Source organism: Dipodomys spectabilis, unplaced genomic scaffold (assembly GCF_019054845.1).
Source record: "Dipodomys spectabilis isolate Male_0828 unplaced genomic scaffold, ASM1905484v1 ptg000164l, whole genome shotgun sequence".
In the NCBI taxonomy this organism is placed as follows: domain Eukaryota; kingdom Metazoa; phylum Chordata; class Mammalia; order Rodentia; family Heteromyidae; genus Dipodomys; species Dipodomys spectabilis.
In genome coordinates, this window is record NW_024870841.1 from 9,339,038 (window position 1) to 9,363,798 (window position 24,761).

The following is a 24,761-nucleotide window of genomic DNA, read 5'->3' on the forward strand; positions in this document are numbered from 1 at the left end:
TAGACAGGGTAGCCTTGGCGGACTGCCTTTCCATATAAGGCATCCGCCTGATTAGAAACAGAAATGCAAAAGTTTGGTGTTAGGTTGGGCCACCATGTCCAAAGGGGGGCTATATTGGAGGCAGACCATATGATGCCCCCATGTTCATCTATCACTTGCCAAGTCTGGTTATAGGGAGAGTGTGGGTTTGTGCCCACCCAGGGGGTGGAATTTTTGTCCCTCCACTGCTTTTAAAATTATAGTAACAAGGAATATTAAACAGTTTTTAAGAGTCTTATCTTGAGAGGGTTTTGAGTGCGCTGCACCTTCCATTTCAGTGGCTCTGGGGGGGGGGGTTCTTTTTGTCTTCAGGCAGCGTCCGCTTGACTTGGGAGGCGTGGATCCAGGCGGCGATTCTGTCTACCTTTAGCACAGTGGGTGTGGTCAGCAGCACAATGTACGGGCCCTTTCACCATGTTTCGAGGGTCTTGGATTGGTGCCTCCTCACGTACACCTCGTCAGGATGTGCGACAGTGGAGCTCTCTGCGTTGTAGGCAGCGGCCAAAGGCTTCCACACTTGTCTCTGGATGAGTTGCAGAGCTTGCAGCCGCGCCTGTAAACTTTGGGTATTTGCAAAAGAATCAATGGCAGGGTCAAGGAAGTCCGCTATGGAAGGGGGCCCCCCATATAGGATTTCATAGGGGGTCAGTCCATGGCTTGCTGGAGTGTTCCGAGCTCGAAACAAAGCCATGGGGAGGAGTTGGACCCAATCTTTAGTGCCAGTTTCTAAGGCTAATTTAGTTAGGGTCTCTTTGATTGTTCTATTCATCCTGTCTACCTGTCCTGAACTTTGGGGTCTATAAGCACAATGTAATTTCCAATCTATCCCCAAAAGCGTGGCCACCATCTGACTTACCTGGGAGACGAAAGCAGGGCCATTATCTGACCCTATTACCTTAGGGAGCCCAAATTGAGGAAAAATCTCTTCCAAAATCTTTTTGACTACTACTTGTGCTGTCTCTGGTTTTGTGGGGAAGGCTTGCGTCCAGCCAGAGAAGGTATCTACAAAGACTAGGAGATATTTAGCCCCATACTTGCCAGACTTGATTTTGGTGAAATCGACCCCCCTATTGGTGCTGGTCCATTGGCCTCTCATCCTGATTCCAGCGGGTGCTTGGAATCGGCCTGCATTAACCTTGGCACAGGGAACACAAGAGTCTATAACCTGTTTAATTATGTTTGACAGATCTGGAATGTAAGGAAACTGTTCCTCTCTCTGTAGCATAGTTTCCAACTTTTTGTACCCCAAGTGACTCCATCTGTGTAAGTGGGTGACCAGCCTTTTCGCATCCTTTCGGGGCAATATAGTCCTGTTTTCATATTCCCAAGTCCCAGTCGAGTCGCTAAAAGTTGCCTTTAGGTTTTTGGCCACCTCTATGTCCTGATCTGAAAACTGTAAGAGAGGTTTTTTTTTTTTTTTTTTTGGCTGCCGTTCTTGTGATGTGACTAAAGCAAAGGTTTGGTTCTGTAAGGCCGCTGCCTTAGCAGTTTCATCTGCCATCCTGTTTCCTGCCGCTACAGGAAAAGGGCTTGTAAGAGGTCTAAGATTTTCTTTTTGTTTTTAATGTCTTTTCCTGCCGAAGTCAACAGACCTCGCCTCCTATAGATCTCTCCATGGATATGCGGTAGCAAAGGCATACCGACTGTCTGTGTAGATATTAACTTTCTTTTCCCGGGCCTTTGTCAACGCCTGTGTCAGGGCAATGAGTTCAGCCCTCTGTGCTGATGTTCCGGGCTCTAGGGTCGATGCCCAGATGACCATGGTCCCATCCACCACTGGCGCCCCCGCTTTTCGCTCACCATTATGTAGGAAACTGCTCCCATCCATATACCAGGTGTGTTTAGCGTCTGGTAGGGGCTAGGCAGTTAAGTCCTCATGGGTTCCGTGCATCTCCGCCAGGATTTGATGGCAATTATGTTCGATGGTGAGGTGGGAATCTGAGTCCGGGAGTAGGGTTGGTGGGTTGAAAGAGAGTGCTGCCCCGAACTGAATTCGGTCGGGATTTAACAGCATTGTTTGGTAATGAGTGATCCGGGCATTTGAAAGCCAGCAGTCAGGGGGCTGGCGAATAACTGTCTCTATAGCATGGGGGGCCATCACAGTTAAGGGCTGTCCCAAGGTTAGCTTATCAGAGTCTTTTACCAACACGGCCACAGCTGCAATAATACGAAGACATAGGGGCCATCCAGCCGCCACAATTTTTTTGAGAAATAGGCCACTGGTCTTTTCCAGGGCCCTAATTTCTGGGTCAGGACCCCTTTTGCAATTCTTTGTCACTCATCCACATATAGAGTGAAGGGCTTGGTCACATCCGGAAGGCCCAAGGCCAGAGCTGACAATAAGGCCTTTTTAATTTGATCAAAAGCCTGTTGTTGTTCCTTTTCCCATCAGAATGGGGTATTAGCCTTGGTAAGAGGGTACAGAGGAGCTGCCAGTTCAGCGAACCCTGGTATCCACAAGCAACAAAATCCAGCACTCCCTAAGAACTCCCTCAGTGTTCGAGCACTTGTGGGCGGAGGGATCTGGGTGATGGCTGGTTTGCAGTTCTCTGTTAGCCACCTCTGCCCTCCTTTTAGCTTGTAGCCTAGATAGGTTACTTGTTGGATACAGATTTGGGCCTTGTTGGCTGAGGCTCTATACCCTAACTCCCCCAGTCTCTTTAAAAGGGCCCAAGTACCTTTTAGATGATCATCTCCAGTCTCATCTGCTAGAAGTAGATCATCTACATACTGTAGAAGGGTGAATTTGGGATGGTTGACTCTGAAATCAGCCAGGTCCTGGAGTAGAGACTCATCAAACAGGGTCGTGCAGTTTTTGAATCCCTGCAGCAATCTCGTCCAGGTGAGCTGTCCTGAGAAACCCGACTCTGGATCTCTCCATTCAAAGGCGAAGATCGGCTGACTCTGAGGGCTCAGTCTCATGCAAAAGAAGGCATCCTTTAAATCTAGCACTGTATACCATGTGCGTGCGACTCGGAGGCAGCGTACTCAGCAAGTTGTAGGGGTTAGGCACTGTAGGATGTATCTCCGAGGCCCTCTGGTTTACTTCTCTCAAGTCTTGCGCCGGATGGTAGTCTCCCCTTCTGGGTTTTTGGCGGGTAATAAGGGAGTGTTCCATGGGAATTGGTAGGGTTTTAGGATACCCAATTGTAACAGTCTTTGTATTTGTGGCCTAATTCCATTTTTAGCTTCCCTGCTTAGTGGATACTGACGTATCATCACCGGGACAGCCGAGGCCTTAAGTCCGATGACCAGAGGAGGCTGGTTTGCAGCCAACCCTATTCCTGCGTCTCCGCCCAAGCCTGGGGAAAATCTGACAACCACTGGGTGTCCATCGGGGCCACTGGGGGCTTTCATGTAAATGATGTTCATCTTCCAGGCATAAAGTTAGGACCTGGAGAGGCTGTCCTTGGGGACCCCTAACAGAGGCCCCTTTTTCTTGAAAATGGATCTGGGCTCCTACCTTTGAGAGGAGGTCTCTCCCCAACAATGGATAGGGGCAGTCTGGGACCAGGAGAAACGGGTGTGTGACCAGCCCTGTTCCGAGATGTACTTTTTGCTCGGTCGTCCACTGATACAGTTTTCCTCTAGTGGCTCCCTGTACCCAGGACGTTTTAGTACTTAGGGGACCTTTTGGTTGGGTCAGTCAGTACCGAGTATTGGGCACCTGTGTCAACCAAGAAGGTTACTGGTTTCCCGCCCACTCGACGAGTTACCCGGGGCACGGGGGGGGGGGGGGGGGGGGGGGAAGGGGGGCTCCTGGCCCTGACTGTCCTAGTCATCACCTTCCAGTGACAACACCTGTGCCCATCTTCAGGACCCTCTGGCCTGTCTCTTGTTTTTAGGACAGTCTTTGGCCCAGTGTCCAATTTCTTTGCAATACGCACATTGTTCCCGGCTCAATTGGGGTCTCTTTTCGTCTCCCAGGTCCCTCACTGGCCTAGTCTCTCTCTCTCCTGGGTGTCGAACTATGGTGGCCAAGATTCTACTTAACTCTTTGGTACGTTTCTTTTCTCGCTTGTCCTCTCTATCCTCCTGCAACTTACACAATCTTTCTTCTTTTTCTTCCTGGGTTTCCCTCTTATTAAAAATTTTTTCTGCTTCCTTGACCAAGTCTTGCAAAGTATACCCCTGAAGCCCCTCCAACCGCTGCAGCTTAGTCCAAATGTCCGTGGCCGACTGCCCGATAAATGACTTAATGACATCGGATTGTCTGTCTGCAGCAGAGGGGTAAAAGGGCGTATACATACGGTACCCTTCCATTAGTCTTTCTAAAAATCCCACAGGCATTTCCTCAGAGCCTTGCACTATCGCACGTACCTTGGCCAAATTAGTCGGGCGACTTCCTGCCCCTTTGAGACCCGCCAACAGAACCTGGCGATAAAGACAGAGCCGCTTCCTACCAGCAACAGTGTTGAAGTCCCAGTTAGGGCGAGTCAAAGGGAACACTTCATCGATCTCATCTGGCAACTGTGTTGGTCTGTCATCTTGTCCTGGAACATTTTTACGAGCCTCTAGGAACACCCGCTGGCGTTTGTCTGTAGTAAGGAGGGTCTGTAAGAGTTGCTGACAATCGTCCCAGGTGGGCTGGTGGGTTAGCAAGATGGATTCAATCAAGCCCCTCAGGGCCTGAGGGTCTTGGGAAAAGGGTGGGTTATGGGTTTTCCAATTATATAAGTCTGAAGCAGAAAAAGGCCAATACTGAACTTGGCTGGCCACTGTCAGGAGAGGGAAGGCATGAGACGTCCAGACTCCTTTGCTTTCTCCGTCCCGACTCCTTTGCTTTCTCCGTCCCGATCACGGCGGAGGTGCAGGCGGCTGCTGGGAGGTGGCGAGGGCGCTCTGGGCGCTGATGGCTCAGTGGAGTCGGGTGAGGGAACAGGTGGGGTAAGGGAGCCCCCTAGCAGCCCTCCGTGTTCTTCCACTGGAGCAGGCTGGGGATAAGGCGGCAGAGGGTCTGGCATTTGTGGGCGTTCTAACAAAAATAAGTCCGTCTGATTATCAGACAGAACGGGGGGGGGGGACTCGAAGAGGAGGGGGAAGAGTCCTTTGCTCTAAGCTCGGACAATTCCTTTAGGGGGTAGAGGGAGGACTGGGATAAGGGAGGGAGAAGAGGAGTGAGGGGAGTGGGTGGGGAGGGGGCAGGCGGGGGAGGACAGATGGGCTGGGTGGGGGCAGGAGGAAGAGGGACAGGGGAGAGGCAGAGGGTGGAGGGGCTGGAAGGGAGATGGGAGAATGGGAGAGAAAAGGCTTAATCCATTTCGGGGGATCTTGGGCAAGGTTTTCCCAAGTAACTCTGTAGGGGACCTGATCAGGGTATCCGTGAGGGCTGGACTGGAAAACTCGAGCATTCACCTGTAAAACAACATCAAGATTGAAAGAACCCTCCTTAGGCCACCCCACGTTGAGGGCAGGCCATTCGGAGGAACAGAAAGTAATCCACTTCTTTTTCCAGACCTCCAACAACAGGTTGTGCGCCCGGGCTGAGACTTCTTTCCAGTGATCTAGAGTCAGGCTTAAAGGGGTTGTTAGTTGTTCTCCCATTTCTTTGAAGGCCACAAGACAGACAACAAAGACAATCAACGCTAAACTGACACAGACGAGACTAGACAAAGGCCGAGTGGTGCCCGAGTGAGTACAAATGAGGAGGGAAACTTCAGAAGGGAGAGGCTGGCAGTGCCTTAACTCCCCAGAACAAAGAGACACTCAGATCTTGTCCCTCCTCCAAACGACCCTAGAGCAGTACTTCAGGGTGGGACCAAGGTACAGGGCATGTCTGCTTTTCCCTCTGGCCCAAATACAAATTCAAATACAAGTCCTGTACAGGTGCTTTTGGATCCCCAAAAAGTAAAACAAAGAGGACAAGCATGGAAAACACAGAAAGTTAGAGCTCTGTCTTACCTCCAACTGGTCTTGAAATTTTGGGTCTGGGGGTGCCTGATCCCAGACGAGCCCCCAACCTGAAAGACCCCAGACTCACTGGGATACTTTCTTCAACGGGAGGGCATCCCAGGAACCAAGACCCCAAACCAGCAGATGCAACAAACAAGAGGAGTTTATTTGGCGTTTGCGCAAACGGACTCTCTGTCCAGGGCAGACAGGGAGCCCCGAGCAGTGGATACAGGCACTTTTAAAGGCAAAAACCACAGGATTAGCATAAAACACTGGGATTGGCTTAATTTAAAAATTATCATATACTCCAGCAATCATGTTGTTGTGTGGGAAGTCTTGTAACACTCGTTGTAAACTGGTTGGCTCTCTGGGGGAGGCTTCCCTGGAGGGGAGTCCACATAGTTACAGGCTCGTGATTGGTTGACATTTGACCTAGTTTGCTGGGCTTGCCAGATGGTCTTTATCTTGAGTCCCTTGCTGAGAGTTTTTACACAGGAATTTAGAAGAACATACTCTTTTGTTCTTTATCTATGTTTGCAGACCTTGTCCCAGAGCCTGCATCTGGACTCTGAAACATTTTACTTATTTCCTGGGAGGGTCTGTGCTAGCGCAAGCAAATTTACAGAAGCAGAATTAGCAGTTAGTAAATTGTGAAATGGACATAGCCCCGATTTCAATCTTTCAGGCCAAAGGAACAGGTTCCATGGTTTCCCTTATTTGCAATAACTAGTATATGTCTGAGACAAGCAGGAAAGTTCAGATAAGTTCATGTTAGGTGAAATGAACCCAAGATAAATATTCAATTTTTTTCTTTCTTGCGATTGTTTCTAATATATTTAGAACATTATTTCCTTGATGCTTTGTATGTCCCTACCCCACGGTATAACTCCTGCTTTCACTGTATTTGTTGTTGGTGTAATTTCTGTAGGGTAAGGGAAAAAAGAAACTGTTTCAATAGGGATACAGGAGGACCCCTTGAAACAATGAGAATTAGTTATGTTGAAAAACGAACTTTATAACTTTGGTAGTGTGGGAGTGGGGGAGTTGAGGTGGCAGGGCAGATGGGAAGGGATGTTAAGGGGAAACAATGGAGGAGGCAACAATGCTTCATAAGAAATGTACTCATTACCTTGCCCATGTAATTGAAACCCCTCTGTATGGAATTTTCACAATAAATTTTTTTAAAAAAAGAACGAAAGAAACAACTGCCTGGTCAAGAAGTAGGCCAAATACTTGAAGTGAAACTTCACTGAAGGGGAAATTAGAAAGGCCAATATACATGTGAAGAAATGCACAACTTCTATAACAACTACTAAATATCCCCATGCAGCTGATCACTTGTATGGTGTATATGGATACACCATTATATGTTATAGACTGTGATAGACAATTTGTTCCAGGAAAGTTAGAATGAACTTGTGACTTTAAATGAGCATCATTATTCCACAATACTGTGAAATTTGGGAAATTATGTAATCACTTAATCACAATTAAAAAAAACCTCGGGGAAGGTAGGGAGGGAAGGGTTAGTAGGGAGAAAACAATGGAGGGGGTAACAATGCTCAATAGGTAGTGTACTCATTACCTTTCTCATGTAACTGTAACCCTCTGTATAGTATCTTTACAATAAAAAATTAAAAGAAAGAAAAGACTGCACATAGAGCTCCCCTATGACCCATCAATCCCACTTTTGAGAATTTACCCAAATGATCATGAATAAGACCATACTATGCCTACCACACAACTTTGTTTCTCACAGAATTATTTACCATAGCTAAGATAAGAAAGCAAGCCAGATGTCACTCAGTAAATGAATGGATCAAGAAAGTGTGGCATATATACATATGTAATATACATATATATGTGTATTATACATATATGTACATATATGTCTATCTGTGTATATATATATATATACATATATATATATATATATATATATATGAATTTTATGCCTTCATTAGAAAGAATGACCACCCCATTAGGTAGGAAACAGAAAGACTTGGAAAAAATTATATTAAGTGAAGTAAGTCAGGCCCAAAGAACATAGGTCACATGGTTTCCTTTATTTGGAATAACTAGTATAAATTTAGGACAAGCAAAAAGGTCTGAAGCTAAATAAACATGTATAGGCATAGAGAGAGAGAGACTCACACACACAAACACACACATATATACATATATATGATATATATACGTATAGTTATGATATATATACCTATATATTTACATATATAAGTAAATAGAGATATATGATTTTGTTAAGAGAAATGAACCTGAAGATAGGAACACGTGCTATTGTTTTTAATGTGTTTAAAACGTAGTATGCGCTTTTTTGTTTCTTTGGTATGTTCCCCCCCCCACACACACACACACAATATAACCCTTCTTTTCACTGAATTTGATTCCAGTGTCCTGGCTGTTGTATATATATTTTTCTAATTTAGGGAGGGGAAGGGAAAAAAATCAGAATGCTTAAATTGGCATACAGGTTGAACCAATGTAACAAGGAAATGTCGAATGCCTTATGTTGAAAATGAACTTTACAACTTCAGTGTGGGGAAGAGTTGGGGAGGTCAGGAAAGAAGCAATGGTAGGAGCAAAACAAAGGAGGCAATAATGCTCGATAAAAATGTACTAATTACCTTACTCATGTAACTGTCACTCCTTCGTACAGTATTTTTACAGTATTCTTGCTCATGATAAGCACAGCACGTTTGATGTACACTGTAGTTATTTGCATTTCGATTTTGGCAAGAGATATTAAATATTTCCGCATACATCTATTGGTCATTTTTATTTCATACCGGTCAGAATCTCTTGGATAATTTAGAAAACTTATAAATGGGGTGGTTGTTTCTTAATGAATTTTTTTAAGATTTTTTATTTTAAAAATACTGTACAGAGGGGTTTCAGTTACATGAGCAAGGTAATGAATACATTTCCTATCAAGCATTGTTCCCTCCTTCTTTGTTTTTCCCCTACCATTCCTTGCTCCCACATCCACAAGTAAACCCCTCCCCCTCCAGCCTAAATTGTAAAAATTGTTTTTCAACAGTCTTGTACATCTCATTCATACAATGGGCCAACTTATATCCCTCCTTAATCATTCTCTTTTTTTTTTTCCTTCCCCTCCTCAAATAGAGAAGATGCACGGCACTGACATCAAATAGAGTGAAAACATGGATAATAATGTGGGAAGGAACAAAAAAGCAACAAAAAAATCACATGGTACCTTATGAATCTGTTAGAAACACTAGTAAGTAAGAAAAAACCACTTGTGTCCCTATCTTGGAGTTCATTTCACTTAACATCATTTAATCTTGTCAAATGTACATAGCTTTTGAACTTTTGCCTGTCCCAGACATGTACATTGCAAGTAAAGGAAACGATGGGACGTATGTTTCTTTGGGCCTGGCTTACTTCACTTAATATAATTTTTTCCTTGCCTTTTCTTTTCCTAACAAATGTTTTCTGATGGAGGCATAAAATTCCATTGTGTGTGTGTGTGTGTGTGTGTGTGTGTGTGTGTGTACCACATTTTCCTGACCCATTCATTTACTGAGGGGGATCTGTGTTGATTTCTTTTCTTATCTATCGTAAATAATGCTGCTTTAAACAAAGTTGTTCTGGTAGGATTAGTACGGTCTTGTTTGTGATCATGTGCTGGGTCATAGGGCAACTCTATTCGGAGATTTAGGATCCTCCATACTGCTTTCAAAATTGGTTTAACAAGTTTATACTCCCACCTACAATATAGTAGAATTTCCTTTTGCCACAACCCTTCCAGCATTTCTTGTTATTAAAGTTCTTGATTATAGTCATTCCAATTGGGATGAGGTGGAATCTCAATGTTGTTTGTTTGAATTTCTTTTATGGCTATAGAGGTTGAACATTTCTTCATGTGTGTACTGGTCATTGATATTTCCTTTTCAGAGAAATGTCTCTTGTGTCTTTATCCCACTTAATTATCAAGCAGTTTTCTCTCTGAGGATTTGTGAATTTGTTATTGAGGAAATTTAATTTTGGGAGCTCTGTCACCCTTGCATGTTTTATAGTTAGGGTTCAATAGATTGTCTCCCAAATGGTGGGTTTATTACACATATTTCTCTTGCTACCTCTGAATATTGCCATGCAAAATTCTCCAGTTGAACACAATCCCTTATATTCAGCCCTCCTTTGATTCGTTGTGACTGGATTGTTATGTAGTAAATTTTGACCTGATTTCGAAGTTCAATACGTCATCCCCTAATCCATACTATCATATTTCATGATACATAAACCTACTTTGAGGCCTTTGTTTCATTTAGACTTGGCTCCAACTTAAGTTGAAATATAAAGTTCTACTTTAAATTATTCATACATGTATAGTGATTTTTATCTGCACCATATTGAGAGGAGTTTCCCTTTCCTCTATCTGATGCTTTTGGCACCTTTATCAAAATTTAGGTGGCTATGAATCTCTGGGATGATTTCTGTGTCTTTAATGCTATTCCATTGGTCTTTAGGCCTGTTTATGTGCCAATTCTCATTTTATATGTGTATGTATGTATATGTCTGTATACACACATCTGTGTATATATGTGCATATGTTTGCAAATATCTGTATTGTATGTGTGTGAGTGAGTTTTTGTGTATTTTGAGGTTTTACTCTGTGTTTAATAATAGAGTTTCCAGTGGAGTATTGGTATTCTTGCTATGAATTTCCTGTTAAAAGTTGCTTTCTGGTTTGTCTAAATTTCTATGTGACTTTTTTGATTACTTCTTCTCTTCCATTAAATTATGTTTTAGGGATGTTGATCAGTACTGCTTTGAATTTATAGGTAGTAGCTTTTGAGAATTTCTCAAATTTCTCAATGTCAATACTTCAAATACAGAAGTGTGTAAGGTTTTCTCATGCTATTAAATATCCTTGAATTTCTATTTTCAGATGATTGATGCGTACTTCCCAAAGTCCTTCACTTCCCTGCTTACGTGAAGTCATAGGTATTTTTTTGGAGGCTATCACAAAAGAAGTTTTTTTTGCGTGTGGTTTAAGCTTCATTCTTCTCATTTTGGGCATAGTGAAATGATTTATTTGAGTTCATTGTAAACTCTGTTACTTTGCCAAAAGATTAGAACAGCCAAAGGATTGTGATTGTAGTGTATAAGTCTTTCAATAGAGAATCAAGTATCTGCAAAGAAATAGAGAGGGGATACAATTACATGAGCAAGCTAATGAGTAATTTTCTTATCAAGCATTGTTGCCTCCTCCTTCGTTTCCCCTTACCATCCCTATCATTCCATTCTCCCCACCCCCACCCAAAGTTGTGAAGTTCCTTTTTGAACATAACGTCTTATACATCTCATTTTTGCAAGTGGTTTACCTGTATCTCCATTTAAATAATTTGTTTTTTTCCCTTCCTCTCCCCAAATTATACCAGTATTATTTCAGTTAGGAATTCCTATTGTATACTGAAAAGCTTTGCGGAGCAGGGATTCATTCTCTCATTCCTAATTCTGGACATGTATTTTCCTTTCACCATTAAGTGTAAGGGAACAGTCAGATTGTCATAGAGATTCTTTATTATATCAAGGAATATTTCATATGTTTCTTTTATCTCCCTAATTGTCATGATAAGGTTTCATGGGATCTTATCAAATGACTTTTGACAGCTATACGCATGATCTTGTGATTCGTGTGCTTCTTCCTACTGATGAACTGAATTACATGGGTTGACTTGAAAGTTGAAGCAACTTTCCCCTCTGCTATGATTCCCCTTCGGTCAGAATTTGTGGGTTATTTTTATTAGTTCTTCATGTCAGTTCTATAGAAATTTATTGAGAAAGTTTGCACTGAAGTTCAAGCAAGAAATGTTTCTATAGTTCTTTTACTGATGAATCCATATGAGGTTTTTGGTTAAGCAATATACTGGCATCATACATCAAGTTCATTGTATAAGTTCACTGTCTGCTATATAGAAGATTTTAAGAGGCTTATATTGGGTTAGCCTTTGATGGACTTCCAGAAATGACCTGTAAACCTTTTTATCTAATTTTTTTTCCTAATTTTTCTAATTTTGTCTAGGGTTTTATTTTACTAGCTTTTCGCAATATTCTCTTATCCTCTTCTGTATCTTGACTCTGTCATGAGGTTAAATATCTCATCTCCGGTGTTACTCATTTGTGTACATTCTCTCTCTCTGTCCCTCTTCTCTCAGACTGCCTCTGCTTTCAGATTTGCTAAGGGTTTGTCAGTTTTTTAATTTTTTTTCCACCTAACTTACTGCCGGCTTATTCAGTCCTTGTTATCATTTTGATGATTGTCATTTTTAATTCCATTTTAATTAGAAGCAGTTCGGTCCATGTATTCCCGTGGTGGATTTATTTCCTCTTCCACATCTATTTAGTTTAAACCAGAGAATTTGAGGAGATAGAAACAAAGATCATTCTAAGATTTATTTTGATGACTTGTCATTAAACTTTATTAAGTTTTGCTATTACATATAGTAAGCGAACATTCTACAGAAGAACTGTGGCCTTCCAAATCATGCAGTCATTTCTTTTGCCATCACTATCTGAATGGTGCTGCAATTGTCCAATTCATACATTAACTAATTGACAGATTTTTCTAAATTCACCATAGAGGAATTTCAAAATTGTTTGGTCCTAGAAATACTAGGATATATGCTGTCATATTACAAAACAAGATATTCATATTTCTCCTTTAACAGGGTCTAGTTACTTCCATGAAGCAATGCAATTAAGAATGTTTCTACAAATTGAAAGAGAGTTCCATTATCAACATTTTAACTTCTATGAAGTCAAAATACACTCAATGTTTTTGATGAAAATTCTCTGTAACTAACACTAATATAATTCTTGCAACTTCTCAATCAATCATGGGAAAAAAGAAAGATAGAAATAGTATGGTAGCCTCAAACTGACAACTTCTCCTACCTAGGAGTACACATTCCCAATAGAGTTTCAGATTTTATTGTCTACTTTTCTATCTGTAACATTTTTTCTCTTCTTGATGTAGGAGTTACATATTCTAGTCAAATAATTTAGCCTCAAAATTTTAGATGTGGTCCTAGAGTTTCATGAAACTATACAAAGAATGCCATATATTTTTATATTCATCAATAGGTGATATTATTTTTCTTTATTATTACGTTTTAATATTACTTCAGAATAAGGCACTTCAGACAATCATCTGCATTAATAACTCTAAAGAACCTTCACATAATTTCACATGAAAAAATATGATTTAGTATAACAGAGTACTGATCAATATACATTCAAGCATATAACTCCAAGATAAAAATTATAATGAACAATAAAATGATATGTAGCTATTGAGAGCATATCTGGATGGATGCCTAGTTGAAAAAAGGAATATATTCTATATATTAGTTATTGAAGTAAATTAAGTCTTTATTGGCAAGAAGAATGACATATATGCAGTGTGAAATATTTTAATAATAATATATACTTGCCAAATTTCATCCAATTATTGTCATTTATATTTTGCCAGAATTGAAGACACGGCTTTTCTTTTTTCCCTTCTATTCCAGCTTCAATTGAGAATTTGATGATTTCAAGTATCATCCAGACTACTTAACACTTGAGGCCCAATTGTTCTGTGTCAAAGTTGGTTGGCAAGTTTCATGCAGAGACTAGTATTCCGATTGTCTCTCTCCACATACATTAGAATTCTAAACCATACTCCTCAAGCTTATTTTTTTTTTTGCTGTGATAAATGCTATAACATAACTGTAAATTTCCCTCCTCTGATTTTATTTCTAGACAAAAAATGGAAGAGAATAATGGGGTGTAACTTGTGCATAGCAATAAATAATCCATGGAAAGGTGTAATATCTGCTAGGAGAATCGTGAACAACACAGAAAATTCAAACAAGGCACACATCTCCTTAAAATAACACACTTGCCATGAAATTCATTGAATAAAAGAATAGTGACCAACCTTGTTAGGTTGTTTTATGTTTCAGTTGACTGAAGCACAAATTGATCTGAGAGTTCTGAGGTCATTAAAAGGAAATGGCCAGTCTTTTCCCTATCACAATGAAAAAGACAAAACTCAAGGACATAGTCAAAAAGGATACAATTGGTTGTAACCCAGGCAATGAGGATGTTTTCTTCCTTCTTCTGGGAGGATCCTGCTTTACTTTAGGTGATATCAACAAAAATGTATCATTTGTGCACCTTCCAAATACTATTTCTATAGGTCATTTGGTTCTTGGTTGTTTCTACCTGAACAAATGATATTATTCTTCTATTTCCACTTTCCCATCTGTGTTTTGATGGCAGTTTCTAAAAATTGCAGGTTTTGTCCTATATGTACAGCAACACCACAATGCTTCTGTTTCTATCAGTTTAGAAAATTGCCTTCTCAAACTCGTATAAATGGAAATGTTACTAATATTTATGTTATAGTTTTGAAAACAAGATGTTCATATGTCTTCTCGTGTGCAATTCAGTCACTTGATTTGCATATTAAGAAGTTTGTTACATTTAAAAGAAAGTTCTAACAAAAGCTTTTGATTGTCAATATTCCCAAATTTTACTTTCCATTCCTTTAAGAATCTGCTTTAAGATATTCTTGTGTGATGAACGCAGGTGTCTCATGCCTGTAATTCTAGCTAATCAGGAGGCTGAGATCTGAGGATCCCGACACAAAGCAAGCTCGAGCAGGAAAATCTCTGAGGCTTTCTTTTTTTGGGGGTGCGGGGTCCAGTCGTGGGGCCTGAACTCTGTCCCTCAGCTCTGCAGCTCAAGGCTAGTGCTCAACCATTTGAGCCACAGTGACAACTCCGGCTTTTTTCTTTTTGCTTATTAGGTACTTAGGAATCGAACCCAGAGCCTCAGGCATGCAAGGCAAGGCTCTACCACCGAGCCAACTTCCAGCCCCCTATATTCAAACCTTTCTAGGTGTCAGTTTCTTCATGGAATTCTCTCATGCATATTTCTGAAGCATTTGGTTGGACCTTGTGCAATCTTGTTACAACTTATGCCTCCTTGGATGTAAAAACAAAATTTTTGTTACATTAATTTGGGAAGCATGAATGTTCCCGTTATTTTAATGTGATCAACCCAAAAGTACATATATGCAATTTGGCACCTTGCCATAAAGTTTAAAGTAAATCATTATTTGCATGACTTCTGCCTATACTCCTCACTTCTTATCATGCAATTAGAATAACTATTAATTTCTCTAACACATAGAGAGCTTACACATATTGATATTCCCTTTCACCAGAGTTCTGTTGATACAGGTGAGTTAAAAAATTTTTTTAACAAGAGCCAGTCTTTAGAAACTCCTAATGTTTCACTGTCCAATTGCAATACTCACATCGAAAGATATTAATATATTTATGAAAGTAAAATTAATCCTACACCGTTATATATCTCTCCCTATTATCACTATGTATGTGACGTTAATACTTTAAAAATTTGCATGTTTCACATGTATAAAGATTAAACATATGGGCATCGTTATGCATGACACATCTGTTGTTATTATGTTAAAGACTTTGTATCATATCACTTCACTTGAAAATTTTTTGAATATTGATATAATTCTTGATGAGTTCATCTTAGTATTTTCACCCAGATCCCTTCACACTGTGATGTGCAAGAGCTTAGGAAATGAGCAAATTTTAAATATGAATAAACTGCCAGGGTTTTGACAGAATTATTCTATCACAGGTGATCATTGAGTAAATGGTGAAAGTTGTATGATCACTTTAGATTGCAGTAATTACTCGAAGTAAAATACGAGCTACAAATAGAACACATGTCAAATATTTTAATAAGGTGATTTGTGAAGACCTCTATTGAACCTAGCAATATATATATTTATACTATGTGGTGAAATTCATAAATTTTAGAAAACATTTTACATCCCATTACAACTATGGGCAAGTTCAACTTTCACCCACACACACCACCAAAAAAGAATGGTATATAGAACAAAGTTCCTGAGAAGTTCTTTATCCAAGTATGAATCACAATTTTAACACTATACCTCAGTTACTTTCTTTCATTTTATTGTCACTTCAATGAATTACTGCTTATATTAAAGATGATAAACTTTACCAATTTTGGATGAACATTCCACTTTAATAAAAGTGTATTGTTGTTGTTAGTATTATTATTGTTTTTATTTTTTTCTTTTTGTCTTAGGCCACTTTTGTTTCCAAACAACAATGTAATCTTCTCAATTCATAACATATGTTTTGTATTTCAAATCAGAATGTATTCGACAAGATGTTTTCAGCGGATTAAGTCATTCTGAATATTGATACAGGGGAAGTTAACATTATATTTGACTGAATTGCTTTTCACTTTTCTTCATGAATCAAATTAAACCCTTGAATATAAAAAAAAAGAGCATCATTCTTTAACACAGTTTGGTCAACTTAGCATTTAGTAAGTAATACAGTATAATGTCAAACAGTATATTTATATACTTCAGGAAATGCTAATTTCCTTGGGGAACTTAAAAAGAACAAAAATCTCACAATGCAATGATAGTCACATGTGATAATAAAGCTACTTCAACCTCATACAGATAATAGGGCATTTGAAAACCATAATCAATTTGTTTTTTTGCCTTGTTTTTTTAAAATCATTTTCTTCAAAAGATGCTTTATAGAAAAAATACATTCAAGTCAGTAATGGTGCATTACTTGTCAAGCACTATTATCCCTTCTTTCTTTTTTTCTTCTATCTTTTACTTCACCCACCTTCACAACTCTTCCTCCACCCCAAAGATGCGAAGTTTATTTTCCATATAGTGACTTGTGAATATCTTTATTCCTATGGGTCAGGGGTGACAATTACAAGGGAAAGGTAATGACTTCATTTCTTATCAAACATAGTTGCCTTCTCCTTTGTTTCCCCTTCCCATCTTCCCCGCTAATACCCACAGACCCCCCCTAACACACCACCCTTACCCCCGACCAAAGAAGAAAATAAAGTTAAATTTTGCACAGTGGCTTCTACCTCTCATTGATGCAATAAGTCCAGATGTATCCCTATTTAAATGATTTTTCCCCTTCCCCTCTACAAATTATACCAAAATCAAATACAGTGAGAAGAAGGGTTATATTTTGGGGATCGACATACAAAGTAGCAAAGAAATCATCTTATAAATATGTTAGAAACAATTACATGAAAGAAAAAAATATTAGAATGCTTATTTTTGGGTTCATTTCACCTAACATCAACTTATCTGAACTTTTCTCAAACATATATTAGGGAAACCAAGGGACATATGTTTCCTTGGCCCTGACTTACTTCACTGAACATACTTTTTTCCAAGTCTTTACATTTCCTAAAAAAAGGGAAATGTCATTCTTTCTGATGGAGCCATAGAAATACATTGTGTTTATACACCACATTTTCTTGATGCATTCATCCACTGAGGGGCATCTGGGATGATTCCATACTTTAGCTATGGTATATAATGCTAGGATAAACATAGTTGTGCTGGTAGCTTTAGTAGTGTCTTGTTAGTGATCATTTGGGTAAATGCCCAAAAGTGGGATTGGTGGGTCCTAGGGAAGCTCTATGTGGAGTCTTTTAGGAACTCCATACTAACTTCCAAAGTGGTTGAACAAATTTACACTCCCACCAAAAATGCAGTAATGTTCCCTTCTCTCCACATCCTCTCCAGCACCTGTTACTATTAGAGTTGTTGATTATAGCCATTCTAACTGGGGTATGGTGATCTCTCAACTTTGTTTTGATTTGTATTTCTTTTATGGGTAGGAAGGTTGAGCATTTCTTCATGTGTCTATTGACCATCCTTCTTTCCTCTTCAGAGAAGCTTCTCTTTAAGTCTTTAGCAACTTATTTATTGGACAGTTGTTTCCTTGAAGATTTGTTGTTGGGGGATTTAATTTTTTTAGTTCCAGATATATTTTATAAGTGAGTCTCTTGTCCATTGTATGGCCAGTGAAGATCTTCTCCCAGTTCGTGGGATTTCTATTGATCTTATAAGCCATGTCCATTGGTACCCAGCTCTGTAATTTCATGCAATCCCATTTGGCCAAACTTTCTTTGATTTTTTGTTTTTCTGTTTCACTATTAAGAAATTTTCAGCTTTTGCCGAGAAGACCAGGGTTTCTCCTATTCCATTCTGTAATGCTTTCAGAGTGTCTCTTTGACACCGAGGTCTTTGATGCATTTGTCTTTGATTCTGGTGCAGGGTCATATATAAGGATCTAGCATTAGTTTTCTACAAGTAGTTAATCAATTTTGCCAGCACCATTTACTGAAGAAGCTGTCTTTCTTCTATTCTGTTTTTTTTTTTTTTTTTTTTTTTTTTTTAGCTCCCTTATAGAAATCTAGTTGGCTATAGTATCGAAGGTTCATTTCTTGGCTTTCAAGTCTATTCCATTGGTCCTGAGGTCTGTTCTTGTGCCAGTAATAAGCTATTTTGATGACTATGGCTTTGTATTAGAGTTTGAAATTTGGTATTGATATTCTTCCAGCATAGTTCTTTATGTTGAGGATCGTTTTTGCTATTCAGGGTCTTTTATTGTTCCATATTTATTTTAGGATTGCCTCTTCTATTTCCTTGCAGAATGAGGTTGTAATATTGATAAGTATAGCACTGAATTTGTAGATAGCCTTGAGAAGTATTGCCATTTTCACGATGGTGATCCTTCCAATGAAGGTGCATGGGCGGTTTTGGCACTTTCTAAATTTATTGATTTCCTTTTTCAGGTTTTTAAAGTTTTCATCGTACAGGTCCTTCATTTCTTTGGTTAAGTTGATTTCTAGGTATTTTATTTTTTGTTGAACCATTATGAATAGAGTTTCCAGATTTCAGTCATGCTTTCCTCATTGTTGGAATACAGAAAATCCATTGATTTTTGAGGGTTAATGTTATATCTGGCCATTTTCAAAGTTTTGAATCAGTTTGAGTAATATGGGAGTGGAGTCCCTGGGATTGTTTAATACAAAATCATGTTATCTGCAAACAGGGAGAGTTTTAGTTCATCTTTCCGTTTTTGGAACCCTTTTATGTTCACATATTTTCTAATTGCTGTAGATAGGCATTCTAAAACTAGATTGAAGAGAAGTGGAAAGAGAGGACATCCTTGTCTTGTTCCTGAGTTAAGGGGAAATGGCTTTAGTTATTCACCTCGGAGTATAATACTTGCAGCAGTTTTGTCATATACAGCTTTTATTTTATTGTGGAATTTTCCCTAGATTCCTAATTTTTCCAGAACCTTCATCATAAAAGAGTGTTGGATCTTGTCAATTTTTTTTCTGAATCTATTGAGATAACCCTATGGTTCTTATCCTTGGTCTTGTTGATGTGATGAATTATATTAATAGATTTGGGTATATTGAACCAGCTTTGCATCCCTGAAATGAATCCTCTTTGATCATGGTGTATGATTTTTTGTATGAGTTATTGAAGTCGATTGGCCAAAATTTTGTTGAGAAGTTTTGCATCAATGTTCATCAAAGAATTGGGTCTATAGTTCTCTTTCATTGATGAGTCCCTGCCTGGTTTTGGGATGAGGGTTATGATGGCTTCATAGAATGTGTTCAGTAGTGAACTTTCTCTTTCAGTTTCATTGAAGAGTTGGACGAGTATTGGTGTGAGCTCTGCTTTGAAGGCCTTGAAGAATTCCGCTGTAAAACCATCTGGTCCTGGACTTTTCTTCGCTTGAGGTCTCTTATTGCTGTTTCTATTTCAATGCTTAATATAGGCCTGTTAAGATGGTTTAACTCATCTTTGCTAGGAAAAAGTCCATTTCTGCCAAGTTCTCAAACTTATTAGCATCTGAATCTTGGTTGTTTCTGTGGTTGTTTCCATTGTCATCTCTGAGTTTATTTATTTCGGTGTGTTCTATTCTTTTTCTGATAAGATTTCCTAAGGGTCTGTCAATATGGTTAATTTTTCTAAAGAACCAACTCTTGGTTTTGTTAATTCTTTCTGTGTATTTTTTAAAATTCTAGTTCATGTAATTCGGATTGATTTTCAATTATTTCTTTCCGGGTACTGGATTGCGGTTTATTTTGCTGCTCTTTTTCAAGAAGGTTCAGATGTCTCATTAAATTTTTGGTTTCAGTTCTCTCCAATTTGTTTATGTAGGAACTTAGAGCGATAAACTTGCCTCTGAATACTGCCTTTGCTCTGTCCCATAGGAGCTGGTTATTTGTGTGTTCATTTTTACTGGATATCATGCACAGTTGAATTTCTTTCTAATCTCTTGTATGACCCACTCGTGATTCAGCAGTGTGTTGTTCAGCCTCTATATGTTACAAGACTTTCTTTATTGGATTTTTCTCTGGAGTTCGAACTTTATTTCCTTGTGGTGTGAGAGAATGCAAGGTATAACTTCAATGTTTCTTAATGTGGACAAGATTGCTTTTTTGACCTAAAATGTGGTACAGTTTGGAAAATGTTGCATGTGCTGTTGAGAGAAACCTGTATTTTGATGCTGCTGGGTGACAAATTCGTTAGAAGTCTGTTAAATCTAGTTGATCTTTGCAGTTGTTTAGATGTGCGGTTTTTCTGTTTAGATTTGCAGAGTTGACCTAGCTAGTGGGGATAGTGGTGTGTTAAAGTCCCCAACAATTAATGTCTTTGGATCCATGTGAGGTTTGTATACATTTCTGTACTCTGATGTTTGGCAAATAGAAATATAGAATTGTAATATCCTCCTTAAGGACAGATCCCTAAATTAGTATGTAGCGACCTTCTTTATCTCTTCTCACTAATTTTAATTTGAAGTCTATTTTATCTGATATTAGGATTGCAACTACTGCCTGTTTATGGGGGCGATTTGTTTGATTGATTTTGTTCTTACCTTTCACTTTCAAACTGTGTTTGTTTTTATGGGCACGGTGTAACTCCTGAATGCAGTAGATAGAAGGATCTGGTTTTTAATCCAACTAGACATATTATGTCATTTAATTGGAGAGTTGTCTGTTTATATTGAGAGATAAGACTAAGAGGCATTTGGAAGTTCCAGCCATTTTATCCATCTTCCTGGGGCTGTGGCAACTGGCTTCTTCCTATGGTTCTTGGATTCTCGGTTTGAGTGTGATTTCTTGGCCTTTAGTGTGGTATTGTTGGTTTTCTATATGTAGGAGATCTGTATATCTTTTGTAGAATGTTTGGTTGAGATATGTGGTTTCACTTTTTCTTTGCTGTGGAAGGTTTTTATTTTACCTTTAGTTATGAAGGAGAGTTTAGCTGGGTACATTATTCTTTGTTTATAGTTCTTTGTCTGTAGGGCATTCTATACATCATTCCAGGCACTTAATTGTCTCTACTGAGAAATCTGAGGTGATTATAAATGGTGATTATAAATGATCTTTTCTCACTGATATCTTTAAGCATTTTTCTTTGGTCTGAATTGATCTTTATAATGTGACAGTGGGATGTCCTCTTCTGGTCTGGTCTCTTTGAGTTCCCAAAAGCTTCTTGTATCTGAATAGGCCTATCTTTTGCATGTTTGGGAAGTTCGCTACTAGGATCCTGCTAAACAAACTTCCTAGCCCATTGACTTCGGTCTCTAGGTGCTCCTCTACACCAATTATCCTCAGATTATGCTTTCTGATGGTGTCTTCCAAATGTTGAATACATCTATAATATTTCTTGAATTTGTCTTGGATAGCTGTATGTTCTTTCTTGATAATATCTAGACTGTCTTCAATCCCCAAATTTATCTTCTGCATGGTCTAACCTACTGTCAAGACTTTATACTTTTTTTTGAAAATTTCTTTTCCTTCTAATTGGTCAGCTTTAATGGCTTCATTTTTTTTTAATTTTGTTTTAAATCTTGTGTTAACTTCTATACTTCCTTAATTTGGTGTTCAATATTTATTCTAAAATCACTTAGTTGATTGGTTATGGTTTCCTTGGACTCCCATTTCTTCTGTCGGGCTCATTCAGCATTCCTTTTGTCTCCCTGAATTCTTTTGTCTCTCTGTTTATGGATCCCATAAATGTCTCTATTGATCTTTGCCTATTCTCATACTGCTCTTGCAGATCCTGCATTATTCTTTGATTATCTTCCTCATGTTCACCCAATTCCTGTAGTTCTCCTTGACTGTTCTCAGCCTGCTCACGCCATACCTGACTTTCTCTATGTCTGTTCTCAGGCTGCTCACGTATTTCTGGTCTATCTCTTTGTCTGTACTCAGACTGCTCACGCAATTCTTTTAGTTCTCTCTGAGTGTTATAAAACTCCTCACACAAATCCTGTATCAAACATTGAGAAGCTTCCTCACACTCATGATATTCCTGTATTGACCTTTGGTTTGCCTCCTCTCTCTCCCTATTATGCTCACACTGAGTCCTTTATGGGTTTTCAATCTTTTCATTCACCATGTTTATCATTAGTGTTTGTAGAGCTTTTTGGGAACTCTCTTCTCTGGTATTCATTATCTGTTCTGTTCCCTGATTATCATGAGTTGGACTTGAGATACCCTTACTTGCCGTTTTTCTTGTGTTTCTCCGGTGTGTTCTGTCCATTTGGTATGAAACTGACACGAGTTTTTGCTAGCAAACTATTTTAAGGCAAGTTTCAACCAAAGTCCTGTAAATACACAGTTAAAGGGCTGCAGATACAATCTAGTTCAACAGATACCAATCTATTCAACATCAGACAACTATGTATTAATGGGCTAAGAACAACAAAGAAGAATTTAGCAAACCAGAAATTTTTAGCTTAGGGAGAAATCGGAAAAATAGGATTAGAGGGATGTGGAAAGGTAAAAGGAGAGTGAAATTAACCAAGTCCTAATCTCAAAGAGAGAAATGGATTGGACAGAATGATAAAGAGAGAAAAGAAAAAAATTGAAAAACAAAATTTTAAATTTAAAAAGTGAAAAAGTGAAAAATTATCTAATTTAAAAGATTAAATTGAGAGAAGAGCAGGGATTGGATGAGAGTAGGGGAGGGATAGAAAGGAGACATTAAATACTAAAAAAAAAAAAATTCTTAAATAAATGGTACTGGGGTCTGTTCTTGTGCCAGTAGCAAGCTGTTTTGAATACTATGGCTTTACAGTAGAGTTTAAAATTTTATAGATATTCCTGCAGAACTGTTTTTTTCTGTTAAGGATAGTTTTTTTCTATTTGGGGCCTTTTATTGTTCCATATAAATCGCGAAAAGAACAGAAAGACTTATAGCCATCTAATCTTCAATAAGCAAGCTAAAAAAATGGAAGAAAGACAGCCTCTTCAGTATATGGTGCTGGCAAAATTAGTTAACTACTTGTAGAACACTAAAGCTAGACTCTTATGCATCACCCTGCATCAGGATCAACTCCAAATGGATAAAAATCCTCAGAGTCAAAGCAGACACTCTGAAAACATTACAAAATGGAATAGGAGAAACCCTAGGTCTCCTTGGCACAGGCCAAAATTTTCTTAATAGAGACCCAGAAATACAAAGAAAGTTGCACAAATGGGATTGCATGAAATTGCAGAGCTTCTGCATGGCAAAAGACATAGCTAGCAAAATCAATAGAAAGCCTACGGATTCAGAGAAGGTCTTCACTAGCCATACAACTGACAAGGGTCTCATATCTAAAATATACCTGCAACCCAAAAAATTAACCCCCCCAGCAACAAATCTTCAAGAAACAACTGCCCAATAAATAAGTGGTCTAAAGACTGAAAGAGAAACTTCTCTGAAGAGGAAAGAAGGATGGCCAATAGACACATGAAGAAATGCTCAACCTCTCTAGCCTTAAAAGAAATGCCAATCAAAACAACCAATTAGAATGGCTAAAATCAAGAACTCTAAGAACAACAGCTGCTGGAGGGGATGTGGAGAGAAGGGAACTTTATTGCATTGTTGATAGGAATGTAAACTTGTTCAACCACTTTGGAAAGCAGTATGGAGTTTCCTCAGAAGACACATAGAGCTCCCCTATGATGCAGCAATCCAACTTTTGGATATTTACCCAAATGTTCACAAAGAAGACCACACTAAATCTACCTCCAAAACTATGTTCATTGAAGCTTTATTTACCAGAGCAAAGATATGGAACCAACCCAGCTCCTCAGTAGATGATTGAATCAAGTAAATCTGCTATATATACACAATGGAATTCTAATGATTTCTATGACATTACTCCATTCGTTAGGAAAGGGAAAGATTTGGAAAAAAAATCTTTTATGTCATTTATTTTATTTTTATGTATTCATTTATTTTGGGAAAACCAAGTAAATATTTCAAATGTACCTAAATTAAGGGGGACATGTAATATTGGTCTCTTTTTAACCTGGAATCTATAGATTATGTTTGTTTGTTTTTTATACTCTAATTAGGGACAATGATCTGCTGTCATTTATTTTCTTCTCCTCCCCTTCTTTTGCCCTATCATGTACATGATTTTTATTTAAAGAGATAGTTGAGCTGTCCTTTCTAAATTCTTCAATATTATATGAACTTTATCCTTCTGGAGGCTCCTATATCTTTCTCAAGTGAATATTTTATCACTTCAAATTTTATCCTATATTATATTGGATATCTTCTTGTGTAATTCAGTGCAACATATACATTAGAATCGTTCAGATATCTCAATGCTTCTACCACCACATAATCCTATCTGACTTAGAAATCATGCTTTAGAATGTCTGTGAAATTGGCATCTGTCCTTTCTGAATGTTCCTAAGTGATACTTTCAGGTAACCACCTTTTAAACTCATCTGCCTCTCAATGGATGAATCGAGAAAATGTGATATATATGTGTATATATATATATATATATACATATATATATATACATATATATGTATATATATATGTATATATATATATGTGTATATATGTATATATATAT

The 24,761-nt window shown here is 38.6% G+C and overlaps 1 pseudogene; it reads right to left on the minus strand.

Moving 5' to 3' along the window:
• Positions 1-1,554: 1,554 nt before the first annotated feature.
• LOC122119352 overlaps positions 1,555-24,761 on the minus strand; it is a 36,624-nt pseudogene continuing 13,417 nt past the window's right edge.